At 37.9% G+C, this 13,719-nt stretch overlaps 1 protein-coding gene across 4 annotated transcripts in view; it reads right to left on the reverse strand.

Moving 5' to 3' along the window:
• VRK2 (VRK serine/threonine kinase 2) overlaps nt 1-13,719 on the reverse strand; it is a 101,597-nt gene that overhangs the window by 36,505 nt on the left and 51,373 nt on the right. The gene's annotated exons all lie outside the window — the stretch shown is intronic.

A 13,719-nucleotide genomic window follows, 5' to 3' on the forward strand; every position in this document is an offset into this window, starting at 1 on the left:
GCTGACTGCCAGCTCGGAGCATGGAGCCTGTTTCAGTCTGTGACTCCCTCTCTCTCTGACCCTCCCCTGCTCACGCTGTCTCTCTCTCTCTCTCTCTCTCTCCTAGAAATAAATAAAAATATTAAAAAAAAAAATCTGTATTCATAAAGCTTATGGGATCTGCCTTTTCGTGTAACCCCTCCCTGAAATATAAAAATGGTTCAAGCAGGGAGAGGAGAGGAGAGCTAACAACCTAAAAATGTAAACCTAATGTTATCGAAATCTCTGTTAACAGGAATTAGAGAAATAGTGAACAGACTAGAAGAGGTAAAGACTCTTTAAAAACAAAAAAACAAAAAAACACCCCACCACGTCTGTATTTAAGAAGGGAACATCAATGCAGTACTTTTGGCCTTTTAGACCGATCCATATCAGCACTGTTATCTCTGTAAGTCAGTCAGAATTGCAAGCAGGGTCTCCAAACAGAATATAGATTGTTAAAAGGCAGATGGCAATTCAAGTGAATTTTTCTCAGATTACTTTTGGAGAGAGAAAGAAGGGGGGACAAGTAGTTTTCCAGATACAGCATGCAATGAATAGGAAACTGCAATGACTAGACATTGATCCTGACATGTAGTCAGCATACAGAAGTTCCCAACTAGGTAACCATGCTCCCCCCAAAAAGAAAGCAGTATAAAAAATTTTTAAAGTTTTTGTTTCGTTTTGTGTGTGTGTGTGTGTGTGTGTGTGTGTGTGAGAGAGAGAGAGAGAGAGAGAGCTGGAGAGGGGCAGAAACAGAAGGAGACAGAGAGAATCCCAACCAGGCTCCTGGCTGTCAATGAGGAGCCTGATGCAAGGCTTGAACCCGTGAGCCATAAAATTGTGACCTGAGCCGAAATCAAGAGTCTGACACTCAGCCAACTGAGCCACCCATGTACCCCAAACCAGTTAAGAAGTTATAAATGTACTGTTTCATATGCATTTCTTTAAAATTTAAGGTCTGAGGCAACATTTCATGATATAGCTCAAGACAACAGAGTACTACAATACAACTTGCATTTTAAAATGTAATACCCATTAAAAGAAAATTTAGTATTAAATGTTAGTCTAAGGTTTTGGTTTTATGATAGCCCAAGAAGGAGATAGTTTGACCTTCAAAATATAAGAAGCACAGAGTTTTCTTCATTTGTTGGAGAATATAGCTTGCTAGAGTGTCTGAAAACATGATATTTCAGTTTTGTCTCTCTCGCCCACAGACACCATTTCTCAACATGGCCTCAGAAGTAACCCTATCCCTCTGCCCTAAATAACTAGGCTCCAGGATTAGATGTATAAGTGGTTGCTTGCTTTCACTATTTATGATGCACTCGTTTTAGTTCAAGAACTAAATAGTCTTCACTTTGCAAAGCAGATACCCTGAAAATATACATACTGGTAATTGAGCTACAGGAAACCTTTTAAATATGCTAGAGGAATGTATGTATGTATGTGTGTGTGTGTGTATATATATATATATATATATATGTGTGTGTGTATATATATATATATTCAAGAAGCTTTTCATATAGTGATTAATAACAAAAAAAAATCAGAACTAAAATGTGTTATGCCTAATGCTCACGAGGCAGCATGCTAGAAGCTTTCTGCTCACTGACCAATTGCATCCTCACAGAAATCCTGAAGGTAGGTACCATCATCTCCATCGTTTTTCAAGTACAAACTGAAGCCTGGTGAAATTATGGGATTTCTGAAGTAAAACAGAGCCAGAGTCTGACCCTAGAGTCCTCCGTCTCAATCACAGTCAAAGGGAAATTGTACTGGTCAAGTCAAACAGACAAAGAAGACTACTGAATAAGGGACAGAGATTGCTGCAGTTGGGGAGGGCTTGAATTCAACTCCAGTGAAACAAAATGCAGGCAAGTTTTTAAGTCCTGGGGGTGAGCTAGTGACGCAACTGGAGGAGGTCAAGAGACAAGGCTGGTCAGCGAGAGTAGGTTGTCCATTTGTTAACTGGCATGTAGGCTCCGCCTCTCTATCAGAGACAATAAGGGCACAATCCTTACTAATGACTACATTTTATTTATTTATTAAAATAATTTTTAAATTTTATTTATTTTTGAGGGAGAGAGAGAGACAGAGTTCTAGCTGGGGAGGGGCAGAGAGAGGGAGACATAGAATCAGAAGCAGGCTCCAGGTTCTGAGCTGTCAGCACAGAGCCCAACGCGGAGCTCGAACCCACAAACCATGAAATCATGACCTGAACCGAAGCCAGACGCTCAACCAACTGAGCCACCTGGGTGCCCCTTAATGACTACATTTTAAAGGGATGGCTCCCAGGTCCTTGGGAAAGACATTCCTTGTTTGTAAAACGGGCAAGAGTCTGGGAACAGATTTATGTCTCAAAGACGCAGAGCAAGAACTTACAATTTTAAGTGTTCTTGAGTAAATGCTTTAAAAAAAAAAAAAAAAGGGAGGATAGGGCCCTATAACCCAGAAGAAAATTGTCTAAAATTTAGTCAGGCTGAGGGGGAACATTAAGGCCTTCTCAATCATCACTGTGCTGTGGGTCTCACGACTGTGGTGGTTTACTCAAAGTCTGAACGGCAGTGCAGGGTCCACATTTAATATAAAGACAAGAAGCTAATAATAAAGAAAACATAGCTAACCATTTGACTCAGAACGCAGTAATTCATTTGCATAATGCTGCAGTGAGCATGACAGTAAAGGTAAGTTTCAGAGACAATGATTCCACTTCCTTCGGATATATACCCAGAAGTGGACTGCTGGATCATATGCTAGTTCTGTTTTTAATTTCTTGAAGAACCTCTGTACTGTTTTCCACAGTAGCTGCGGCAGTTTACATTCCCACCAACAGTGCACAAGGATTCCCTTTTCCCATATCCTTGTCAGCATTTGTTATCTGGTCATTTTGATAATAGCCTAACAGGTGTGACTTGATTTCGCACTGTGGTTCTGATTTGCCTTTCTCTGAGGATTTAGTGATGCTGGGTACGCTTTTACATACCTGGTGGCAAATTGGGATGTCTTCTTTGGAAAATGGCTATACATATCCTTTGCCCACTTTTCAACCGGGTTGTTTTATTTGTTTTTGTTATTGAGTTATAGGGGTTCTTTTCCTATTTTGGATATGCTCTCATTGGATGCATGCTTTATACGTGTTTTTTCCCATTCCATAATTGCCTATTCATCGTGTTGAAAGTTTCCTTTAATATGCAAAAGCTCTTTAGTTTGATGCAGTCCCACTTGTTTACTTTTGCTTTAGTTGCCTTTGCTTTTGGTGTCAGATCCAAAAATCACTGCCAAAACCAATGTCAGGGACTTTTCCCTATGTTTTCTACTAGAAGTTTTATGGCTTCAAGTCTTATGTTCAAAGTCTTTAATCCATTTGGAGTTAATTTTTGTGTGTGGCATAAGATATGGGTCCAGTTTCATTCTTTTCCATGTAGCTGTTCAGTTTTCCCAGCACCATCTAAGAGATTATCCTTTCCTGTATACGTTCTTGGCTCCTTGTCAATAATTAATTGACTGTATATGCATGAGTTTATTTCTGGGGTGTCTGTTCTGTTGCATTGATCTCTGTTTCTGTTCTTATGCTAACACCATATTGTTTTGATTACTAGAACATTGTAATCCAGTTTGAGTTCAGGAAGTGTGATGCCTCCAACACCATTCTTCCTTCTCAGGATTGCCATGGCAACTCAGGGTCTTTTGTGGTTCCAAACCTTTTTTAAAACTGTTCTTCTATTTCTGTGAAAAAGGCCATTGGAACTTTGATAGAGACTAAGTTGAATCTATTGATTGTTCTGGATAGTATGTACATTGTTTACAATTTTAATTCTTCCCACCCATCAACATGGAATGTCTCTCCATTTATTTGTGGCTTCTTCAATTGCTTTCATCATTTTTTTATGGTTTTCAGTATACAGATCTTTCATGTTCTTGGTTAAATTTATTCCTAAATATTTTATTCTTTTTGATGTTATTATAAATGGGATTGTTTTAATTTCTCTTTTTAATAGCTCTTTGTTCATGTATAGAAATGCAGCTGATATTTCTACATGGATTTTGTATCCTGCGACTTTACCGAAATTCTTTATTACTTCTAATTTTTTTTTTTTTTTTTGGTGCAATCTTTAGGGTTTACTGTATATATCATCATGTCATCCACAGAGACAATTTTACTTCCTTTCCTATTAGAATGACTTTATTTACTTATTTATTTTGATGAATTACTCTGAGTAGGACTTCCAGTACTATACTGAATAAAAATGGTGACAGTGGACATTCCTGTCATTTTCCTCCTCTTAGCGGAAGAGCTTTCAGCTTTTCACCATCACTTACGATGCTGGCTGAGCTACGTTCCTTCTATAACTGACTCTTAGAGACTTTGTAATCATGAAAAGATGTTGAATTTGTCAAATGTTTTTTTCTGCATCTATTTATATGATCATATGATTCTTAGTACTTATTTTGTTAATGTGATGTATCATACTGACTGATTTGCTTATTTGAACCATCCTTGCATCCCAGGAGTAAGTCCCACTAGATCATGGTGTATTAACCCTTTAAGGTAGTGTTGAAATTGGATTACTAATATTTTGCTTAGTACTTTTGCACTTACGGTCATCAGGGATATTGACCTGTATTTTTTTTTTTTTCCCCTATAGCATCCTTACCTGGCTTTGGTACTGCAGTAATGCTGGCTTCTTAAAATGAGTTTGGAAGTATGTCCTTATTCTATTTTGGTGGAAGAATTTGAAAAGAATTCATATGAATTCTTCTTTAAATATTTGGTAGAATTCACCTGGGAAGTCATCTGGTCCTGGACTTTTCCTTCTTCCTTACTAGTAATAGTTGTGTTTACATTTTCTATTTCTCTTTGATTCAATCTTGGTAGGTTGCATATTTCTGGCAATATATCCATTTCTTCTAGTTTATCTAGTTTGTTGGCATATAATTGTTCACAGTAGTTTCTCAGGATTCTTAGAGGTTTCTTTTAATTAAAATGTTTATTTTGAGAGAGGGAGAGAGAGAGAGAGAGAGAGAGAGAATCACAAGCAGGATCTGTGCTGCCAGCGCAGAGCTCGATGGGGTCTCGAACTCACAAATCTTGATATCATGACCTGAGCTGAAATCAAGAGTCAGACACTTAAGCAACTGTGCCACCTGAGAGCCCCTACAGTTTATCAGTTACAATCTCTCCTCTTTCATCCCTGACTTCATTGCTATGAGTTTCTCTATTAAAGGTTTGTCTATCTTTTCACAAGCCAGCTCGATTTCTTTGATCTTTGTGGTCTCTATTTCATTTATTTTGGCTCTGCAGTTTATTATTTTCTTCTTTCTACTAACTTTGTGTTTGTTCTTTTTCTAGTTCTTTTAGGTGTAAAGTTAGGTTGTTTATTTAAGATCATTCTTTTTTTCTGAGTGTAGGCATTTATCACTATAAGCTTACCTATGGAAACACTTTTCTTGCATCCTATAATTTTTGGTATGTTGTCTTTACACTTTCATTTGTCTGGAGGTATTCTTTGATGTGCCTTTTTGTTTTTAAAAAAGATATTTATTTAAGTAATCTCTATACCTGACGTGGGGCTCAAACTCACACAACTGAGCCAGCCAGATACCCTTGCTGTCCCTTTTGATTTGGTAATTCCTTTGATGTCCTTTTCAATAATGGTAGTTCAGGAGCATGTTGTTTAATTTCCAGTGTGAAGTTTCCAGTTTCCCTCTTATAAATGATTTCAAGTTTCATAACGTTGTGGTTGGAAATGATGCTTGATATCTTTTAAAAAAATTTTTAATGTTTTATTTATCTTTGAGAGAGAGAGAGATAGAGACAGCGTGAACAGGGGAGGGTCAGAAAGAGAGGGAGTCACAGAATCTGAAACAGGCTCCAGGCTCTAAGCTGTCAGCAGAGAGCCCGACGTGGGGCTTGAACCCACAAAATGCGAGATCATGACCTGATCTGAGCTTGAAGTTGGATGCTCAACTGACTGAACCACCCAGGCACCCCACGATGCTTGATATTTCAATCTTCTTAAATTCATTAAGCCTTGTTCTGTGGCCTAACATACGATCTGCTCTAGAAAATGTTCCACGTGTGCTTGAGAAGAATGTATATTCTGCTGCAGATGTTTGGAATGATTTGTATATGCCTGTTAGTCCATCTGGTCTAACATGAAGTTTAAGCCCAATGTTTCCTCACTGATTTTCATCTGGATGATCTATCCGTTGTTGAAAATGGGGTTTTGGAATCCCATATCATTGTATTGTTGCCTATAGATGGAGTCTTTGATTTGTTAATTTATGCTTTATATACTTAGTCCTCAGTTTTGGATGCATGACTAGTGGTCTTAATAGAGAGTTGTGGGCAGGATTCAAATAATCATAAAAGGCTACTGAACAAAATGGTAAAACAAACCACTAACTCTCCTCACCACCCTATATAAATCCCCTGTATTTTTAGGTTTTTTTTTTTTTTAAATCTAATAATGTAGCATATGGCTTAAAATATTTATATTATATGAGAATTGGATAAATTCTCTAAAATTCCCACTAGTATCTGTCAACATTATAGATCTTGATATACAGTACTGAAGAAATTTATGAGTGACTGCATTTGGTGCATATAGATTTTGGTGTAAGTAAAGTTAATAATTTGTCCCAAGTAATCAAAATGTTGATCACTTAATTTTATACAAACGAGGTCAAAGTGAGAGTTTCTATGAAGATATTATATTAGAAATACACAGTCTAGAATTCTGTTGGAGAAATTCAAGAAAGAAAGAAAAGACTGGGAAATATTATCAAACAAGAAAAGAAAGGAAAGGAAGGAAGAAAAGTTGTTGAGGCTCTCATTATGTAATAATCATTGGGCAAAGTACCTTTCACAAATTATCTCATTAAATCCAGGCAAACTCCCAGCCAGAAAGCTAAGCACACAGTAAGTAACCTGCCCAAGTCAGAACGAGTAAAGGATGGAAGCAGGATTCAATCCCACGCCAGTATGACGTCAAAGTCCATCCTCTCTTTTTTAATACAGTTTAGAATTTGAGGTTCTATCCGTTTCTGAAATTTTGCTGAAGTTAAAAATAAGTTTAAGCAAAACTTAATCCACAATAAGGTTTGCAGTCTAAGTCCTATTTTTATGTGTCCTTGAGCTAAGAATGATTTTTACATTTTTATAGGATTATAAAAAAAAGAAAAAAAAAAGAAAAGAAAGAAAGAAAAAGAATATGCAACAGAGACCCATATGTGGCCCACAGAGCTCATAAAAGCCTAAAATATTTACTATCTGGCTCTATACAGAAAAAGTTTGCCAACCCCTGATCTAAAATAAAACTTGCTTTCCAGTTAACTTTTTAAATATTATCTCTTCTTTTTTTCCGTGAAATAAAAAATAACAACCAGCTAATATTTTTCAGTTTAAGTGTATGTAATATCCCTAGTTTTAGACAAGCCTGTAGTGGGAAACTCAAGAGGACCGAGATCAGGTAAGAAATGATTATTTGCACTGTAATCACACTAGGCATAGGACAATGTAAATATCTAGCTCCCGGATGCATTTTAAATGATTTTCTTTTTATGTGACTTTTCTGAATTTAGTAATCGTTTCTTTTCTCCACGAGTAAAAGGAGAGCCTGCCTGCTTCCCCTTTACTCTAATTCCACAGATCTTTCTATTATTTAATTTCCACATGGTAGTCATTTTCTTCTCACCTTTCGCAGATAGGTATTATGAGTTGTTTTTTGCTTTTTTTTTCCAACTTCGAGAGGTGGGTAGGGAAAATGTGTTGTAATGTGTTACACCCAGATGATGCAAGTGACCTACACTAAATCCAGCTTCTACAGAGTTTTATTGTTTTACTGAGTTTTTCAGGCTTCCCAATATCCCTTCTCCAAAAAACAAACAAACAAACAAACAAACACTACCTAATCTGAACTAAGGTTTACCTGGACTTTTTGACTTTAATATTCTACTACTGAAAAGGTAGTGTCGCAGCCACTGAGGTCCAGTCCCATCCAGAAAGAGGGGACCTTTTCCCTGTGAAGAGGGCAATAAGCCGACAACCTCAAGTGGCCGATCCATTGGGAACTGCCACAGCTGTGAGCTCTTCCTAGGCAGCGCCTGCCACACAAGGAGCACAGCACGGGGTGCCGTGTGGCCCTTTCTACCCAGGGGCTCTTCTAATGGGTACTGTCTGTTCTGGTGCTGCCTGGCAGAGCTGTATCACCGTCTGAGCTCCCCCGGCCCAACCTTCCCTGCCCCCTTTACTCTCACAGGGGTCCTATCAACATCCCACTCTCAAAGCTTTCTTTGTCCAGTCTTGCTTTTCACTTTTTCCCTTGCATAGGTAATATACTTGCTTCTCCCAGTAAAGGCCCTGCACTCCTAATTCTGTCTCAGCAGCGGCCCCTCAGAGAACCGGATTTGGTACAGGTGGTAAGTCATAGCTTTCACTAAAAGCACTAGACAACTAAAGATGAAAAACAAGTTAGACTTTGATGTCCATAAAGAACACAACTTTCCTGCACTAATCAGGGCGGTCTCAAACATCATCTTCCCCTTTTACCTAGCCAGATCTGCACCCGCACCACATTCTCAAGTTCTGTACTTAGTTTAACCTTTACTTCCCATTGCCTTTGTTTCCTGCTATGTATGGGAAGGCTCTTACACCACTCTATTTCTCCAAATGGAAAGGCAGAACTGACGATTACAGACACCATGTCAGAACGCTTCTTTGCAGTGAATTGTATGGGAAGGGCCTTCATCTTCAATCTGCTCTTCTCTGCCTCCTAACACACCGCTGGCTCCACGCTTCACAATTTCTGGGTTCACCACTCACACCTGAATCCCGGTACGTACATTTGTTTAGCCACAAAGATGCATACTGAGTTTTCATTTGTGTCACTAGTTAAAAACGTACATAGTTATTTAGCCTTTTAAGCCTGGGTGCCACACCTACCAGCTGTACGCTCCGAGGGCACAAGTGGCCAGGATAATGTTGCATACGCATCTGCATCTGTGACAGTACCTACTCTTAAGGCCTTCTGCACAGGCTTAAGTAATTTTTTTAAATTAATTTTGATTGATGGTAATAATTGCAAAAATTGGAGTAAATTCTTTTCAATAGACATCTGAATGCCAAGCATGATAAACTATTGAGAATCGTATGTTTACAAAAAAACAAAGAAAAATAAAAGTTAGGTAATCTGTGCAAAACAAACTTACAGTAACTGGCAAAGTTGAAAATGAACCTAAATCAGTCTGATCAGAAGCAGAGTTTTTTTCATAGGTCTCACAGAGAGAAAGGAGAGATGACTTATGTCACCTATAAGCCTATATACAGGTCTAAATTACTTTGAGAAAAGTAGAACAGATTTAAATATAGTAGCATTTTTATTATTTTATTTAACATTTGTTATTTTTTGGGGGGAGAGACAGACAGGCCATGAGTAGGGGACGGGCAGAGAAAGAGGGAGACACAGAATCCAAAGTGGACTCTAGGCTCTGAGCTGTCAGCACTGGCCCTAATGTGGAGCTCAAACTCACGAACCCTGAGATCACGACCTGAGCTGAAGTCAGATGCTTAACTGACCTGAGCCACCTAGGTGCCCCAAATTTCATAACATTTTGGAGCAAGGGGAGGTTATTTCTAATTGAAGGACTCAGTGAAAGAAACATTTGAGTTGGACCCTGACAAATATCTAAGCTTTCCACAAATGAAGATAGGGAAAAAGAAGTAATACAAGAAGGAAAACCAGAATATGGGTCAATGCACGTTGCAAGTGCAGAGGTTACTGGAAATACAAGACAGGCCAGAAAAAAACTCATTATCTGGTTTACAGAAAGCTTCTAAACCCATGCTAACAAGCCAGAACACAATTTTTGTATGCAAACCCAAGTCACCAAAGGCTTTTGGCAAGGAATAATATTATCAGTGCTGACAGCGCCACGAGGAGGAAATCAAAGCGGAGAACTCATGTAGGAGAATATAACAATAGTCAGGCAAAGGGTGATGGCAGTGTGGACTAAGTCACTGGTGAACCAAAGAAGGGAGACAAAGGAGAGCCACAGTTACTGGATAAGCAGATCAATGACAGCTCTAAAAATGGTATGGTTGGCTGCTAAGGGAGGATTCAATAAATAAAGAAAACAGAGGGGGGAGAGGTAGTTGGGAAAGAAAATGATTTATTCATTTTTGTACCAAAACCGAACTGGTCGATGGGTGACTAACACCCTCACCCAACCACCAACTAGAGGTTCTTTCAGTGTATGCAAAATTGAGTGACATGGTCACAGTTGATGAAAAAAGTAACGAACCTCTTTCCCATCAAGAGTCAAATCTGGGATCTTTCTGCTGCCCAGGCAATCGGGAATCCTAAGCATCAAGCAGCCACACTGACTCAAATGGAAGCATTTCTCGACACTTGATGTGATGGACAAGAAAGAGGTCAGGTGGAGAAGAGGTGCAAGAGGCTGTGGAGTTGAGACAGAGGAAGCAAGACCCAATTGTGAACAAATATCACTGCTCAGGGGGATGTGACCACCCATCAAATCACATTACTACTTTATCGCCACTTTGCATTTGCAGTATACATGAGAGATATACATTCAGCCCCCAAGATGGGATTCACTTTTCAAAACTTAAATTTTTGTTTTACAATCTATCTTATCATAATTCATGCTGTTTTATACAATTAAACCTTTTTAATTGGCACACCTTGCTGTATCAAGAAATGTGGCCCTCAAGCTCTCATTGGAAATTATACTATGGAGGGAGATAGTTACTATTCATGAGTTTTTAAAGTGGAAACTTAAAAAAACATTCTTAAGACTCTAGCAAGAACATACAGACTTATTCAGCGACTTTAAAGGCTCTTTTTTAAAAAGCCAGCATTTATCTCATTTGAATGAGGTATAATATTTCCCTATTCTTTCAACAAGATACGATAACGTGAAAATCTTCACAGTAAACTAAGTGCTTATGGACTATTGAAAATCACCTAATGCCGAAACAGGAATGAAGCATGAGATGTGTAAGCAGCATGGCTCTGTTTGCAAACATCACTCGTGTTTGTTAAGAACCTACGTGTAACCTCGTAGATGCTACTACATTTTGATATAAACCTGTGTCTTTTCTTGTCCTGCACTTTTTTTTTGTTTTCCAGCTTCTTTTTTTGATTCTTCTTCTTCTTCTTCTGGTTTTAGCCAGTAATGTCGCATGACCACTACACAGTCAAGACTAAATAATGCGACTTTTAAAAGGTGGTGACTTACTTTTCAAACGTGATGCTTATTAGAATGAGCATGAAGATATATATTTCAAAACTATGGTCTGACCTTATTTGAGCTGTAAAAAGTCTGCCACTTCTATATTCTGATGGCTGCAACATGCGATTATTCTTAAAAAGAAATGTGCTTTATGTGTTGGAGGTTTTTCCCTCTTAGATCTCATAACTACCTACTCTATTTCAAATATGGAATTTTATCCTGGTTTCTTTATATGTAACAGTCACTGAGAGTGAGAGACTTAAAGACACATCCATGAGGTTAACATATGAAGAGACAGCAGACGAGCGATGGCTCTTATCATCATCTCTTTACGGCATTACTGCTCCATCAGGCTCAAGTCTATGGCTCCTTTAAATGGAACTGTAAATTCAAGCATCATAACAAAATACTGAGAGGCACTTAGCAGCATTCTAAATGATATTAGCATTTTGAACCCATGACCTGCTTTTCTATTCCAACTTGGTTTTTTTTTTTTTCTTTTTAGCATTATGTGAAAGCCTATTTGATCAAATAGGGCTGTGACTTAATATGCTTTCCAGACTTTGGGGGAAATTCCCTGAATAGTTCATATGCTAGCAATCGCTTCTTTACTAAAAATGGCTTTCACCCACAAAAGGAAACCTTTCCAATTATAGTCTCTTTCCAATTTGTCCTTCTGATACAAGTTCTCAAGAATTATATGAAAGAACCTATAATACCCTTTCTTTCTAATTTCCAGTGTGGTATCAAAGCACATAATTTGTGTCTGTCCTTTAACAAAATAAATAGGCAATGGAAGAGGAGAATCTGAATTGCATCCAATTTATGGTCTTCCTTTTTGTCTAAATCAAATCTGAACTTAAGACTTTTCAACATGTCAGTAAGCATTCTCAGTGCTTGGTATATCTGTAAATAGTAGATACTTGCAAAATGTTAGCTGATATAATTTAACTGTCATGCTATAATATTACAAACAGGTTCACCACATGGAAGCTATATCTACATAAAACACAGCTATCCAACATTCAAAATAGCCACCCTGTTCTACTTTAACTATAAATTCCAATGATTTCAAAGACAGTATTTGAGGTTGCCAACACCAATGCCAGTCTTATGTGCACAGTCCCTTGGGGTTCCACGTGTTTTAATAGCCTCTAAACAGGGATACCTCTTAACCCATCCAATTTATGCAGCTTAATGAGTTGATTCAGAATTCAAAAATGCCAGCTTCCCATAATAACTAAAAACAAAACAAAACAAAACCCCTATAGATAGCCTTTTGTGAGTCAGGATGCTCAAATATTCCCTGGTCATGGATGCATCTAGCCTTCAGAAATAGAAATAATATGACCAAGGGGCCTCAGTAAGCACTCAATAAGCTTGTATTGATTATAGGAAAACACTGATTTTTCAACAGCATTAACTCTCTTGGGAACCATATTCTTAGGGACAGGTAATTTGTTAAATGGGCCATCCTCTATTTATAGTGCATGCACACTCCTAAAATGTATAATCTTTTCACTTATATAGACAACAGACTCTGGATGTTCTCTTCCCTACAACTTGAGGGACATCTATCATTAAACTACATACCTGGAGAGAACTATGCTTATTAAATCCAATTCATTACCACCTTCTTAATATCTAACCAGAACACCATTATATCTTTTTTCATAAATACAATGAATTCTGGGAGAGCAAAATAAGATATAGTATTCTTTCATCATAAGTATAAAAATAATAAAATTACTTTCTAGCTATTACTCACTGAGTACTTACTATGTGCCTGATGTTTGCCTAGGCCTTTCACATTGTAAATCATGTGATTCTTAAAATACCTCTTGGAGGGAGGTTCTCTTATTATTTTTAGATGTGGAAACAGAGCGCAGGCAGGTAAAATAATATGTTAAAGAAAACAGAGCTAGTAGGAGGCAGGGCCAGAACTCAAAGCCAGGGAATCTGATTGCAGAGCTCATATCCTCAAACCCTCAAAGTATTTCTACGCTGAATCTGTATTGAAAGTTATGCAAATAGTTGCCATCTTTTTCTAATAAACCTTTTGGCCTGGGATTAGGAGAAGGTAAACCACTCTTTTTAAATACCTTCTGATTCTGAACAAGGACTATTTTTTTGAAAGCTTCTTTCTTTCTTTCTTTCTTTCTTTCTTTTCTTTTCTTTCTTTCTTTCTTTTCTTTCTTTCTTTTCTTTCTTTCTTTCTTTCTTTCTTTCTTTCTTTCTTTCTTTCTTTCTTTCTTTCTTTCTTTCGAGAGTGAACAGGGGAGATGGCAGAGGGCGAGTGAGAGAGAGAAAGGGAGAGACAATCTTAAGCAGGCTCCATGCTCAATGTGGGAGCTTAATGCAGGGCTCGATCCATGACCCTGGGATCATGATCTGAGTTGAAATCAAGAGTCGGACACTAGGCCGACTAAGCCACCCAGGTGCCTA

Source organism: Crocuta crocuta, unplaced genomic scaffold (genome assembly GCF_008692635.1).
Source record: "Crocuta crocuta isolate KB4526 unplaced genomic scaffold, BGI_CrCroc_1.0 scaffold113, whole genome shotgun sequence".
In the NCBI taxonomy this organism is placed as follows: Eukaryota; Metazoa; Chordata; class Mammalia; order Carnivora; family Hyaenidae; genus Crocuta; species Crocuta crocuta.